This window comes from Macrobrachium rosenbergii, chromosome 51 (assembly GCF_040412425.1).
Source record: "Macrobrachium rosenbergii isolate ZJJX-2024 chromosome 51, ASM4041242v1, whole genome shotgun sequence".
Taxonomy (NCBI): domain Eukaryota; kingdom Metazoa; phylum Arthropoda; class Malacostraca; order Decapoda; family Palaemonidae; genus Macrobrachium; species Macrobrachium rosenbergii.
In genome coordinates, this window is record NC_089791.1 from 48,217,383 (window position 1) to 48,232,382 (window position 15,000).

The following is a 15,000-nucleotide window of genomic DNA, read 5'->3' on the forward strand; positions in this document are numbered from 1 at the left end:
CTAGGAAATGCATATGGTAAATGTAAAGATTATCAATAACGCTCAATCGCAAATCTACTGCCGAAATTACAGTATGAGATGGCAACCACTTCGAGATAAATAATAAGCATCTTCAACAAAACCCTTCAATACATGACCTACCTCGCGAAACAACTTTTACAAACATAAGTCAACGCACAAACACGACCGCCGTTAATAATAATAATAATAATAATAATAATAATAATAATAATAATAATAATAACCTTTATATAAGCTTAGGGCAATATACGGAATATACAAGGTTGAAACAATGAAATACACGCAATTTAGATAAACGAAATAAAAGTATAAAAATATTAATCGGCTACATCCACGCAAACTGGCCGTCAAAAGCCACACAATTCACTCGACAAAAACACAAGGAGCAAGGGAACCCGATCAAGCGCTCTCCTCCGGCAGCAGCGCTCCTCGCATAGCGAGAGATAGCACGCGTTTCACCCCGATTTCAATATTCTATAGTCCTCCCTCGCCAGAAACGCCCGGCGGCCTCAGCGCCACGTGTTTCGAAAGCCAGTGACTCCGACGGTCCATAGAAGAGCAGCAGCAGCGCTCGGCTTCCCCGCTCCCGCCATACAATCTACTACTAGCGTCGGCGGCCGCCTGAGTCAGTCTCTCCTCTCATTCGCGCAAAAGAATAATCATTAACAAGAAAATTACACATCCAAACGATGCACTTGGTTCATGTTCTGCTATGCATACAGCTCTGCTTATTTAAGCTGTTATTACTATTGTTAAATCGCTAACGAATTTAATGTAATAGCGCAAAAAAAGAATTAACAAAAAATTACTTATGCAAACACTACACTTTGTTTATATTCTACTATGTAAACAGTCCTACTTATTTCAGCTGTGATTATCACTGTTAAATAATTCCCGAATTTAACGTAATAGCGCGAAAAAATAACAATTAACAGAATATTACATATCCAAACGATGCAATTAGTTTATATCTTACTACGCAAACAGTCATACGTATTTCAGCTGTGGTTATCATGGTTAAATCACAACGAATTTAACGTAATAGCGCACAAAAAAGAATAATCAACAAAAATTTATGTATCCAAACAATGTACTTGGTTTATACTCACTAGGCAAACAATCCCACTTGTTTCAGCTGTGATCATCATTGTTAAATTATTAACGAATTTAACTTTGTGACGGAGAATCGGAAGGATAAACGAAAGATGCAAAACACCTCTTGTGGCTATTACTTTTTCTTTCTATAGGTAAATTCTTTTCTGTATTTTATCTAAGCTCACCAGTTCTTTCTCTCTCTACATAAGTGACTATCGTTAACGTACATCTGCAAGGAACATCGCCACTCAGATGTAATGTCCGTGAGGAGAATTATTCGTTTATTTGCTGCATAACTTCAATAAATACTCAGGAGGTATGAATAACAAGAGTATAATGTTATTATATATCCAATAATCTCACTTGTTCTTTTACTACATATTCCTATTAGCAGCAGGGATTTAAACTCCAATCGCCGCTCGGTGATTTCATTAACTGCAGTACTGTCACCGCCAATAATCATGGCATCTTCCAAACTAATTAAAAAATACTTTCCTGCGGCGAGAGAGAGTATGAGTATTCAAAGCTAAAATGTAATTCACCAGTGGTCAATCAACTGGGATATTTAACAACAATGGAGTGATTCGATTTTGCAAGTCTTTCCATAATGACGTAAAACAGTTTTAATAAAACAGTAGTATAGATACAAGTATCACCTATTTATAGTCAAAACAAACGTAATGAAACAATTACTTATTTACACAAGCCATTAATTATCAAGCGACGCTCAGGTCCAGTCTTGCACTACAATGCAACAGGAGTGAAAATTAAACCATAATTTATTTCTTCAAGGTAACAAAAGTAACTGTATTTTAAAAACTAAATGAAGGTAAATATATTATTGTAGTGCTCTCTGAAAATTATTCTAAAGCGGTATGCTTAAGTAACTGAGAGATGTATTATACATCATAAAATATTAATTCAGAAAAAAAGGATATTCCTAATCAACAAGAATTTACGGAGCGAACAACAGGAAAAGTGCGATAAAATAAACGTTAAAAAAATTACTACAATCTCTTCTATGAATTCCAAGAATGGAATCACCCAAAACACCCCTCACTCGATCAACGTACCTACAAAAAATCGCAAAGGAAAGCTACGATCACCGAGACAGTTGACGAACAAGCAAACAAAAAGACAAAATTCCCATCGCGGTTTCCAGGACCTTTTTCCTTCTTCTTCTCCCAATGAACGTTTATGATTCTGGAATCTAAGGGATAAGGCCCCCAGGGATCTGGGCTGCCTTGGACTGTGATTAGCAGCAAGGGAACCTATTCGCTGGGGACTACTACCACTACTACCGCCCTTCAGGACTCTATCTCCGGACCATCTTCACCGTGAGGATCCTCAGAATTCTTCTTCTTTTATTCTGTTACAGGGTCCGAGAAATAAACAGCAAGGATGAGAAGGAGAGGATGTCAAATCCTAACTCGTTTCAGGTTTGTGATATTTCCTTCATTCCAATGGACCTTCGCGTGAATAAAATTCAATATACTTAAAGCACAGATTTAGTTCTGAAGCTGATTGTTATTCACTCTCTCGCTCAAAAGAAATACAATGAATTATTCTGTCCTCATCTACCTGATCACAACATCCAGCAAAACAGTTTTTCTTGTGCATGCCTATGCCGTCATAAATACATGAAATGAGCAATCCATATACGCTTTACGCTACAAGTGGACATCTTCAAAATTTTGAATTCAAACCACGGTAAGGATAATTTATATTATCTTTCTTTGTAACTGGTCACACTTGAGGTCCTAACTTTTCTCCACTTATTTCTGCCTTATATGCATAAATACACACACACATATATATAATACGAAATATACACATATGTATTAGTAATATATATATATATATATATATATATATATATATATATATATATATATATATATATATATATATATATATATATATATATTATACATATAGATATATGACTCAATATGATCACATTTAAGGTCGATCAGAAATCGGTATCCCAAGTCATCATGTCCACTACATGAAATTTTTTATTTTCTTATCGCAACGAAGGGAAATGAAAATTTAAATCCTGAGGAGAGGGGATAGGTGTGAGCTCGACATAGGCCTTGGCGTAACAACTTGAGCCTACTGCTACTGCTAACTACTTTTTTGGGGGTTCGCCAGAGGAAAAAAAGAAAGAGACTCGTTATAAAAGTGGGGTTAGCTAAAGGAATCACCATAGCTCTCTCTCTCTCTCTCTGACCCTCAGTAATCGAGTCTTACGGTGTTTCGGTCCCAAGCGCATCATTCTTAAAATTGCTTCCCCCTCCGCTGCTATGGGGGGGGGGGGGAGAAGGAGGCATTTACCACATCGCTCCTTTTATTCCCTTTCGTCTCCCTTTCTCTTCCACTTTCTATTCGATTCCACTTTCTGTTCGGCTTGAGTCGCTCCTCCATTCTTTTATTTTTTTCTACCACTTTCTTCCACCAGTATAACTAAAGTAACTCTTACAATATTGCGAAATATTATCGAATTGCCGATAACCATTTACGAGTAAAAGCAACCTTATCAAAAGAGTATCGAATTTGCGTAATATTATAACGTGCGATAATTCAGATACGATAAAATTTCACAACAATAATTTCTATATCGGGTTCAATGAAATTTCACAAAGCTACTAAATAATTAATTACAATCATATAAAAATATTTCTACCTGTACCAAATAATCACTTCAAAGAGAATTCAAGAACAAAAATAGTCACTCTATATCAGGAGCGTCACAACGACAGAAATCTTTTGATAATTGGAAAATTCCAAAATAGTCCCGCGTTACATTAAAAAGCCAATTACGACGGGATTTCCCGAGCTTCAAGATTTCCTTCACCTCTTGACGCGTAAACAGACGAAACCCACAAGACACCGATAAAAGACGACGAAAGGAAAATACAAAAAAAGGAGACTCACTCCTTCGAAAGCGTCATAACAAGCAAGCGACCCACATACGGCAAGTGTTATATCAAGTGTTATATCACCGCGGTAAATCCTGTCTCTGGTTCGGGGAACACTTAGCATATCGGAATGGCCGTTAGGCGAGTACAAATAAGCCTACGGGATGATAGAGCCATCCGAGGGGAAAGAGAGAGAGAGAGAGAGAGAGAGAGAGAGAGAGAGAGAGAGAGAGAGAGATACACGATATGTAAATGCAGTTGGCGTAGTAGTAGTAATAGAGGCGTAGTAACAGCAATAAGCGTGGCAGAGAGAAGGAAGAGTTGAAGATGGTACAGGATATTTACTTGCAGCTAGTAGAAGTGACAGTAGCGGGTACAGTAATTAATAGTAATAGTATATATTAGTAATAGTAATAGTAGTAGTAGTAATAGTAACAGTAGCTCCACGTGGTTGTTTTCCCTCCCATCCCGTCGGTCTGATAACACAAACACGCAACCTCAGAATCAACACTTCCGTTTGTACTTCAACATCCGGTTCAACAGAATTGGTCTCTCCCGACTTTCGAAGTGCAGTGCCCAAACCCGATCTCGCTTGCAAGCAGAAGTTATTATTTCTTTTTTCCCGTTTGGACTTTTTGGTATCCATCACACACAAACGTTTTCCTTAAATACTGAGCTGAATAAAAGAAAATATCATGGCGACTCACCTCGGTCACTGGCGCTGGGGCGTCAGCAGAAGCGACGACGAAAACGAAGGCGCTGACGAGGAAGCACAGTTGGGTTTGATAGTCTTCAAGTAAAGAGAACCAAGTCACAGCGCATAACTAATTTTTAAACATATATATATAAAAAAAGGCAGCAGCGAACAGCGTATGTTTCAAAGTTATGTTAATCACCCAAGGTCATCTAATTCTGAATTCTTTTTTTTTTTTGTCAGTTGCCGGATGGGTGGTAGGTAGGTAGGTATAAATGGGTGGGTTGGGTACGGGTATATTTGGGAGGGGGTATGTGTGATATGATTTAAAGTGCTGTCCGGCGGCAGAGTTTTCGAAGAAAAGAGCAAGTACGTAAGTAAGTGTCGGGGGGCAAAAATCACAACTTTCACTAGGTCACAACTCCCCGGTCATGGGGCGTTGAACTTGTGCGCATCTCCGTCCCGAGTGACTGGAGTTTGGCCGAGTTTGATTATCTCAACTCTGACCAAAAGTTCTTTGAAACTAAATTACCAAACTTTTGTACGGGGCAGCGGCGGACAAGTTCAAAACTGTGCGTGTGTGTGCGGGTGGGCGCGGCGGCGGCAGCAGCAGCCAGCTGAGGCAGAGAGAGAGAGAGAATGAGAGTGAGAGAGCGAGCGAGGGCTGCTGCAGCTCCTCCGTTGGCGGCAACGGACGACGGCTAAAACACAACTCACATATCAAGTCGCGACGCGTTAAGAAGAGTGAGAGAGGAGCCCCGCCAGCAGCGAGAAAGAGCGCGAGAGATCGAGAGCGAGAGAGCACACAGCGCTGTCCACAATTCGCGCCAACCGCCGCCGACAGAATGCCAGAGAATGGGTGGCACAGCAGCAGAGGAGGGACCGTCGAGCCAGCGAGCGGATTCTGAAAGGCTGTTGTTGCTGGTGCTGCTGCTGCGATCTCGTTGCCTGTCCGTGGCTGCTCCAGAACGCCGCTTCTTCTTCCTCCTATTCTTCTTCTTCTTCTTTCTCGAGGGACACGAGAGACGTGACGCAGCCGTGTACGACGCGTGTGTTCGCTATCCCGTCCTGCGCGGGAGTGTGCTCCCCTGCACAGCCACACACTCACCGCACCGCGCCAACCACTCTTCCCCTCAAATCCTGGTCCCCCCTCCCCCATTCCCCCTACCCCTCCCCTCCCATCTCCTTACTATCCTGCCCACCTACCTTGATGCCAGACGCATCCAACACCATATAATTCTAACACTCGCGCATAATAACATCGTCGCTACCAATTAGGTCTTCATTCAAAAATGTGTAAAGTCATCACTCAAAAACGGGAAAAATGAGATCAAACAACAAATTTTATCAGTATTACCTCTGCTACTAAAATTATATGCGTTACTTGTTGCTGAATATCTTAAGAAAGGCTGAGTGTGTGTCTGTGTGTATGAGAGAGAGAGAGAGAGAGAGAGAGAGAGAGAGAGAGAGAGAGAGAGAGAAAGCCGTCTGATAATTACTGCATTTATACCTTAAGAGGTATACCTGACGAAAAAATTAATCTAACCTTTACACTATGAGAAAAGGAATGATCAAGTTACTGAAAAACTAGTAAATGGATTCTCTCTCTCTCTCTCTTCGGAAGACCACTGGAGCATTGAAATACTACCGAACGGTATACTGAAATATGCCACGTACCTAACAATACCTATCAAAATAATGTAAAGAGTACTTCCGAGAATTTAGTAAAAACATTGGTACCTGAAGAAACTTGTCCTGACGACTTTAAAATTAAGTTCTTCAAATATCAATAATATACAATAACGAAAAATATTTCCACAGACGTCTAACAGTCTTAACCAAGGCAGACAGACACAACGCACATGAAAATTTTCACACTCATTTCGAAGGGAAACGCTTGGGGCGCCTAGCATTCCTTATTCCAGATTACATACTCCACAATTATATATAAAAATAAAGTTCCCAAGTATACAAAACGGCACAAAAACCAGAGCATCCATAAAACCAGACATAAACAGCAATTTCGAACTCGAAAGGAACCGAGAAAGCAAAACAAAACGGAGGCTTAAAGAAGAAAGAAGGGAAAGTTGGGTGAAATTCCAGCTCTAGTTTCGGTAACAGCTGTCGGCCACCTAGCGGCCGGTGCCAGAATCTGGCCATGCGGCTGGTAACTGGCGGGAGTTGGGCAGATAATAATTGGCTATCCAAAAGCATTCACAGCTCTCTTATTACAGTGGGCAGTGCGCTACCAGGCCGGACAAGTCTGCTGGATATTGAGTCTCGGGACAATGACAGTCCACGCGCAGGCTAAAATTGCTTAATCTACCGAAAACCTTTTGTTGCCAAAATCGTATATAGAAATCCAGGCACTTCCTCCCCTGCCCCGGCCAATCCCACCACCATACCCCTTAACCCCGCCTCTCTTTTCCCTACTCCCCCCCCCCTCACCCCACCTGAACAAAGCCGCATATGCCACCTCGCACAGGTAGATGCAATAGGTGAGGTAATATAATTTACTGTCGGGGGAATATTCTTTAGGAAAAATGTGTCTAATAATATTACTCTTTTTTGTCTCCATGGCATTCTAGCTATTCCCGCTAAATGAATATACTTTAAACCTGGTTAAAATAACGGATAATCTAAATAGAGGTAACCATTAAGAAATATATTTGCTTAAATCGACTTCAACTTTTAATTTACGAGTTCAAAATGAAAGATACTGATTGCATTTACGACCTTAACAGAAACCTGTCTACTTGAATAAAAAAAAATACTTTACTTCTACTAATATTAACAGACAAACACTGTGGATCTCAAGGTTTAAAAGCTCTTTTGGAACATACTTTTGGTTAATACGTACCTACAGCATTTCTCCTCGCATTTTATAATTTACTCACATTTTTAACTACTCATTTATTACTTTATTAATTTATTTTTCGTTTTTAATAAACGATCTCTTCTTTATGTATCTCCTGTTACCTTTTTCAAATGAACGCCATATGCTTTGGAAGCTTGAATTTCAAGTCAAGGCCCCTGTGGGTTTGTTCCATTTGAATAAGAGTTTATTTTCTGAATAATAATAATAATAATAATAATAATAATAATAATAATAATAATAATAATAATAATAATAATAATGCGTGTAACACAGATAATTCTTTTCAAGCTTATCTGATGAGAAAGGCGGTGATATTTGTTCATTACTGCTAGTATGACTATGAACAAGTATGTTAAAAAATGTCTTTTTTTTAGCGAAAAGCAATATCCCTTGATGGTACATAGGCAAAATTAAAGGTTCATAATTACATATTTTAAGTACAGCATTTAATTCCTTTAGTGTGCATTCCCACAACTCGAAGAAATCCCGAAATAGTTGGAGAACACAAGAATTATACACTATACGAAAATAACCAATTAAGAGGGATATGGCAATGTACGAGTATATGCCAAGTCTCACTTTTATTCTTTACGATGTTGTAATTATAAAGTTCTAAGTTCCAGGAAGGTATCGACTTCAAAGACATCCGTTTTCTAATGAAAATATACCGTTCTATGTTTCTAAAATAATGGGAGAATTTCAAAACAAATTCGGTAAATATAAACGAAAACTTGCTTTATACACAAATTACATCGTTAACTTAAAAAGTTTATTACATTTATCAGAGCCTCCGAAACACTGAATTTAAAAGCATGTTAGTCTTAACATTTATCCATACTTGCGTTGTCAGCGAAACAATATCACGAACCCCGTCTCTGTAAATGTCAGTGACGCACAAGTAGTTATCTAAAACTATTTTTTTTTTTCTTTAATATCATGAGGCAATTCTGTGGCGGTCAGTTCAACGTCAGAAGTTTGTTTGCTCTTTAAACAGCATCAGTCATTCTTCAATGTTTGTCAGAAGGATTTTTTGGAGTGTAACTTATCCTTAGCCCCCTCCCCCCTTACCTCTCTCCACAATAAAAACACGGCATAAAAAAACACAAAATAAAAAATACGAAATAAAAAATACGGAATAAAAAAATACGGAATACAAAAAACACAAAATAAAACAAACGAAATGCCGTGCGAGGGCAAGACACATTTTTATGTACATATGCGGGTAAAACTCGCTTCTTTATTATTTAAATGTTTTGGAAAGGATTAAAAATGCTGCATGTGTGTTTGTATTCATTATATGCTTGTATAAACTGAATCAATACATCAGAGCATAAACATTCCGTCAGCATACAACACATGTATATGTATATTTCTGAGGTATGTAAGTGTTTCTTTGCCTTATTTAAAAAAAAAATCATCTCTTTAAAAAATACCTGTGGAATCTTACTTATCCGTTGTTACTTATTTACCTACCCAATGAGGAATTAATATATCAATAAATGCCTTTGAATGACCTCAGCAACAGAAAGTGAAAAGTGGAACACAAATACCGGAGACTTTTCAAAATTATTTGCCTGTCAGTCTTAATTTACAAGGTTAATATGTCTAAAAAAAAATTTTTTTTTTTTTTAACTGAAATACGGATCTCAGAATTCGATGACATACTGAATACCCTGTCACATAAATCTTTGTGCAATTCAGGACAACAGAACTAAAGTAAAGCAAATTTTTCTTTACTCTAATTCCGTTGAAGAGATTCTTTTACGTCACCATAACCATGGGGTGTGGATTATGCAATATTCTTTGTTTATGACATTCTCAACAAATATGGAAGAGAAAACCGGGAGTTTTACAATTACGATATTATACGGAATAAAAGCGAGACATGCCATATTTTTACGTTGCATGACCTCCCTTTAAAGACTGAGCAATTGTCTTCTGTCAGAAATCGTTCAAAGCTTTCAACACACTAAAGCAACTACAGTTCTGGATTCCAAGAATATAATGAGACAACTAACAATTCAAAATTGTAATAGAAAGCTTGCTTTCACATAATGAAAGACAACTGCCGTTGATTTAATCTCCTGCAATCAACAATATTTATTAATACCGTTAATGTAAAACCCAGCGGATTAGTCTCTTTATCCTACGGGATCAATAACGGAAATACAGTATATCAATGCTGTGTACAAAGAGACGAAACAAACACGAAATACTCTCCACTAGGGAAGACACTAACCTATCTTAGCATAGCCTGGATTGCAGTCGTCGAGAGAGAGAGAGAGAGAGAGAGAGAGAGAGAGAGAGAGAGAGAGAGAGAGAGAGAGAGTTCTAATAAGGACAGTGTTTTAGGGAATAGGAAGAGATCTTCATACAGATTACTCAGGTTAAGCTCAACATTTTTTTTTACATCGGACGCTAACATTTAAAATTATTGTAAGCAGAAGAAGGAGCTCCTTAAACTAGCATTGGAAATGCACGGTAATACCAGCACAATTAGCAGAAGAATTAACGAAAACTCAGTCACACTAACAGTTGTATCAAATGTATCGCCGCCTATATTCTGAAGGATTTCAAAATCGAAAGCTTTTAAAATTGGGGGGAAAACAGGGCTTTAAGACAGTACACACGTAGACAAGCATGAAACTGTTCTCAAGTCAAAATTCGTTTTTAATATGTTTAAGATTATTCGGGAAAATATGTTTTTCTTGGTTGTAACGCATCTAAAAAATCGATAATGATTGTAAGTGATTTTAAACATTATTAAGTATACAGATCACATGCAAAGACTTATGTTTAATATGAAAGTGTTATCAGCTCTCGTAAAGATGTAATATGTGTTATCCGTGACTGACCATATTTTATGACTGATGATAAAATATTTATTAATAATCTACCAATTACAATACCGTTAAGAAACATTGATCATTAACACATCACTTACTATATAAGAGTCTTACTAAAATAAATAATAAAATATACGATATAGGAGGTGTCATCATTAGCACAAGAGCGCATCAATGAAAATGCAAAAAAGAAAAAAAAAAGCTGCTTATAACAGTCGTACAATATCGTATACTTCCCAAGAGGTGTTATCACTAGCAGCCATCACTAACAAAACATTATTATAATAACACGTTTATTTCGTAATAACATACTTCAAGAGAGATAGTATTAAATGATTTGCACGAATCCATCTAAAAGTACGTTCTCAGTCACACACAAACACCTAAAACAACAAACACCACTGCATAAAAAAAAAAAAAACAATTGCATACCGGACTGAGATAAGATGACGAAGTACTTACGGGCAAAAAGGATCAATAGTTCATCGATTATTTCACGTCCTACTTCTCCTCCCCGCCCCCACCCCACTCCTTCCCCCAACGCCGTTTTCCCTACCTACTTATAGTCCCTACAGTCTATGGCTACAGACACCAATAGGCCCTCTCTCTCTCTCTCTCTCTCTCTCTCTCTCTCTCTCTCTCTCTCTCTCTCTCTCTCTCTCATCTGGTGCACCATGGGATCTATACTAAATTATTTGTAACCAGAAGTATTTAAGTATCAAAAACTGATGTCATTTTTACTATGGTGATGTCGAGATAAATGCGAAAAGTAAATATATCGGGAGGAGACCATTTCTTGATTTTATAATAAATCAGGAAGAGACCATTTGCTGATTTTAAATAAATCAGGACGCAACCATTTGCCGATTTTAAATAAATCGGGAAGAGACCATTTGCTGATTTTAAATAAATCAGGACGCGACTATTTGCCGATTTTAAATAAATCAGGAAAAGAGCATTTGCTGATTTTAAATAAATCAAAAAGATACCATTTGCTGATTTTAAATAAATTAGGACGAGACCATTTGCTGATTTTATAATAAATCAGGAAGAGACCATTTGCTGATTTTACAATAAATCAGGACGCGACAATTTGCCGATTTTAAACAAATCAGGAAGAGACCATTTGCTGATTTTAAATAAATCAGGAAGAGACCACTTCTTGATTTTCAATAAATTAGGACGAGACCATTTGCTGATTTTAAAGAAATCAGGAAGAGACCACTTGCTGATTTTAAATAAATTAGGACGAGACCATTTGCCTATTTTAAATAAATCAGGAAAATACCACTTTCTGATACTAAATAAATCAGGATGAGACCACATGCTGATTTTATAATAAATCAGGAAGAGACCATTTGCTGATTTTAAATAAATCAGGAAGCGACCATTTGTGTCTTTCCGCAAAATTGCAACCGAGAAGACCATCATTGGAGGTACGCATTTAACTTCACACGGACACATAACGTAACTTTAAGAATGTTGAAAAACAATGTGACTACATCCACGGGAGGTTGTGACTGTCTCACCCAATTAAAGTTACGTAAAATCAGACCACCAGTGAAAACGCCAGAAAGAAAATGAATCGAGAAAAATACATGAAACTAAGATATGAAAATACTGCGAGGGACAGATTCTCGGAGGTGGACGAATTACGGCTTCCAAACACGGACGCACGGACGCACGCAGAAACCTCGACTTAGATAAATCCTTCCTTATACGAGAAATATGGATAAACTTTGGACAACAAAGACAAATACGCGGTAACAAGCGCGCGCTTATTTCATGGAAGTAATAACACAAAATGGACGCTGCATGGAACGAATAAAATAAAAAAAAATATGCCTCATCTATCGAATGTGCCTCCACCATTGCTAGCCTTTCTCTGAAGGAATGAGAGAGAGAGAGAGAGAGAGAGAGAGAGAGAGAGAGAGCAATGCTCCCCGGTAAATTCTACCCATCTTCTTCTCGCAAGTTTATGCTTTCAATTCATAATCCTAAATGGAATTTTGATTTCTGTCGCTATTCAAATGCTTTCTCTCTCTCTCTCTCTCTCTCTCTCTCTCTCTCTCTCTGAGAGAAAGACGGCCAAGCGAGCGAAAAATAATGAAAGGAAGAGAAGCGGAAAACTTTTTCACGTGTTTAGATATGGAAAGAGTTTTTAAAGATAATTCGTCTGCCGCGTGTGACGAGGAGGGGGAAGATGGAAGGAGTTAGCTTATTTATTCCTTGATTGCTGGCGCTGGGAGGGGGTCAGGGAAAGATCCACGGTGAGAGGGAAGGGGAGAGTGGGGGAGGGAAGGAAGGCAAGACGGGAAGGAGGGCCTAAGATAGAAGGAAGGGAGGCACAAGAGAGAGAGAGAGAGAGTAAGCGACAGGGAAGAGTCACTGGCTCATATCATCCAATTATGTGCATTTGAAAGTAACTGAAATAAGAGTATCTTTTTTTTTCTTTCTTTTCTAACGCTATAATGGGATGATAACATTCGTTCGAAAAAGACGAATCTCCTGAATATAATTTCGTCGATCTTTCAAGGAAATGAAACAGCGAGACGAAAGGAGAAAAATCTGATCGCTTGAAATACGCAGCGAAGTAATGTTTGCGTTTTCATTAAGGACAATAAATTTCATTTTACAATTAATAAAGGGACAGTTTCACAGGTGTTGTACCTCAGACATGAAAGTTATCAACTTTAGTCCATTTCTAAATTAATATTTCTAATTAAATGCTCTATTAAGACAGGTGTACCATCTGATAAAGTTTTATAAAAAAAAATCGTAATATCACAAACGCACATAGAAAATATTGTAAATCTCTTAAAACCAGTTTCCAGCGGTTCGAGAGCTCCTCATGACTGACAATTTAAATAATGCAACTTACAAACAGCACGGAATAGTTGTGAAACCGTGTTAACATTTAGATAACAATATCACTATCGATTATAGGCACTTAAAAAGGTACTATTTGGGAAAGAAAAAAAATTATGTAATTCCTTATAGAACTTGGCGTCCAAAATGAGAAAAACATTAGTCTGTTTCAGTAGAAGAGGAATGGATAATGTTTCTGTCAGTTTCAACCTTGGTAAAGACTACATACAATATAGCCCTCAAAATAGTATTATCCTCAGAAATTATTATTTACAAAGTAAGTTCTTAATCCTGCTTGCTAGAGATATCACATCAATCGTTTGCTCGTGGTAGGATCCTGTAAGAGATTTTAAGTGCATTTCTGCTCTTGATTTATTCTAATCATATTAAAAATATTACATACATTTTACTCTCTGAACTAATTCCTCGAATGAATTTTACATACACTCCGCCTTCATTCTACAATACATATTCTGTTGAATAATTCTTATGCTATTAACTTATGAAATTTTTGTTATACACTGTTGTATAATGAAACTTTTGTATACACATCTTAGTGTCATTTCTGAAGGAGTTTATCGAAGGGGCAAATTTATAAATAACTTTAAATTCATTTTTCATAAAAAGAAAAATTCGATTGTCTACCGCTTCGGAATTACATTGCTGCGAGGTATCTGAATACGTGTCCTACTTTCGAATGAATTTCTTAAGAAAATTGTTTCTAATCTATCTTAGATTTTTACCTTCTTACTCAATAGATAACTAAAATAAGTCACAATTATCGCATTTTATTAAGGGATGGTTACGCAAATCTCTCTCCTTTAGATAAGTCTTAGGAGATCCCAAATATACTGTTTAATCTAATTTCTTTGGAGACTTTTGCAAGCATATGACCTCTTTTGATATCCTTTAGAAGAGGAGGTGGTAGAGGATGATGATGATCAGGAGGAGGAGGAGGAGGAGGAGGAGGAGGAGGAGGAGGAGGAGGAAGAGGACCCTCTTTCGTCCTAAGACGACGCAATATAGCGCAATCCAATGCAGGAGAAATGGTGCTAAATCTAACCTGCAATTATGCTTAAGCGATCGCCAAATCTCCTTCCAGACATATTCGCGTTCCTTGAATCTCCACCAAAAAAAAAAAGAAGAAATAAAAAGAGTCAGAACAATCTATTTAGCGTCTCTGAGGTAACATAAAGGCTGACGTGATTGGCGTCGTCGGGTTAGAGGATTTCCACCCTTCTTAAGAGGCGGTGTAATCGCCGTTTTTCTCTGGCGTCTCCGGCGGCCGCTGGAGTGTGAAGCAATAATCCAGAGGGTGTTAATTGCATTGCATTTGCATTTCTCAGACGCCGTCTCCTTGCAGATGATAAATCGCAACAAAGACTTTATATATATACAAGGATATCGGGTCTCCGTCAAACCCGGTTGTTATTAAACATCTGAATGAAATTAATATGCGAAACGAGACGCCATCTTCGAATTCCTTGGGTCTACGATTGAAATAGATCGTTGCACAAGACAGTGGGCACACAACTGCAATAATGCAAAAGCATTAGAAGCTAATCTACTTTCCTAATGCAATGATGATCATGGTCTCCTTCGGGAACTCTCTCTCTCTCTCTCTCTCTCTCTCTCTCTCTCTCTCTCTCTCTCTCTCTCAGACACCAGTGAGCCATT

The 15,000-nt window shown here is 37.9% G+C and overlaps 1 protein-coding gene across 5 annotated transcripts in view; it reads right to left on the minus strand.

Annotated features, from left to right (window-relative positions):
• Nucleotides 1–15,000, minus strand: part of LOC136833381 (myelin transcription factor 1) — an 862,112-nt gene that overhangs the window by 160,015 nt on the left and 687,097 nt on the right. The window contains exon 1 of one of the 5 annotated variants that reach the window (XM_067095440.1): nucleotides 4,745–5,897. The exons of the other annotated variants lie outside the window; for them this stretch is intronic. The gene's annotated coding sequence lies outside the window, so the exon portion shown is untranslated. Of the gene's footprint in view, nucleotides 1–4,744; nucleotides 5,898–15,000 lie in introns of those variants that run through there. 5 annotated transcript variants of the gene reach the window in all.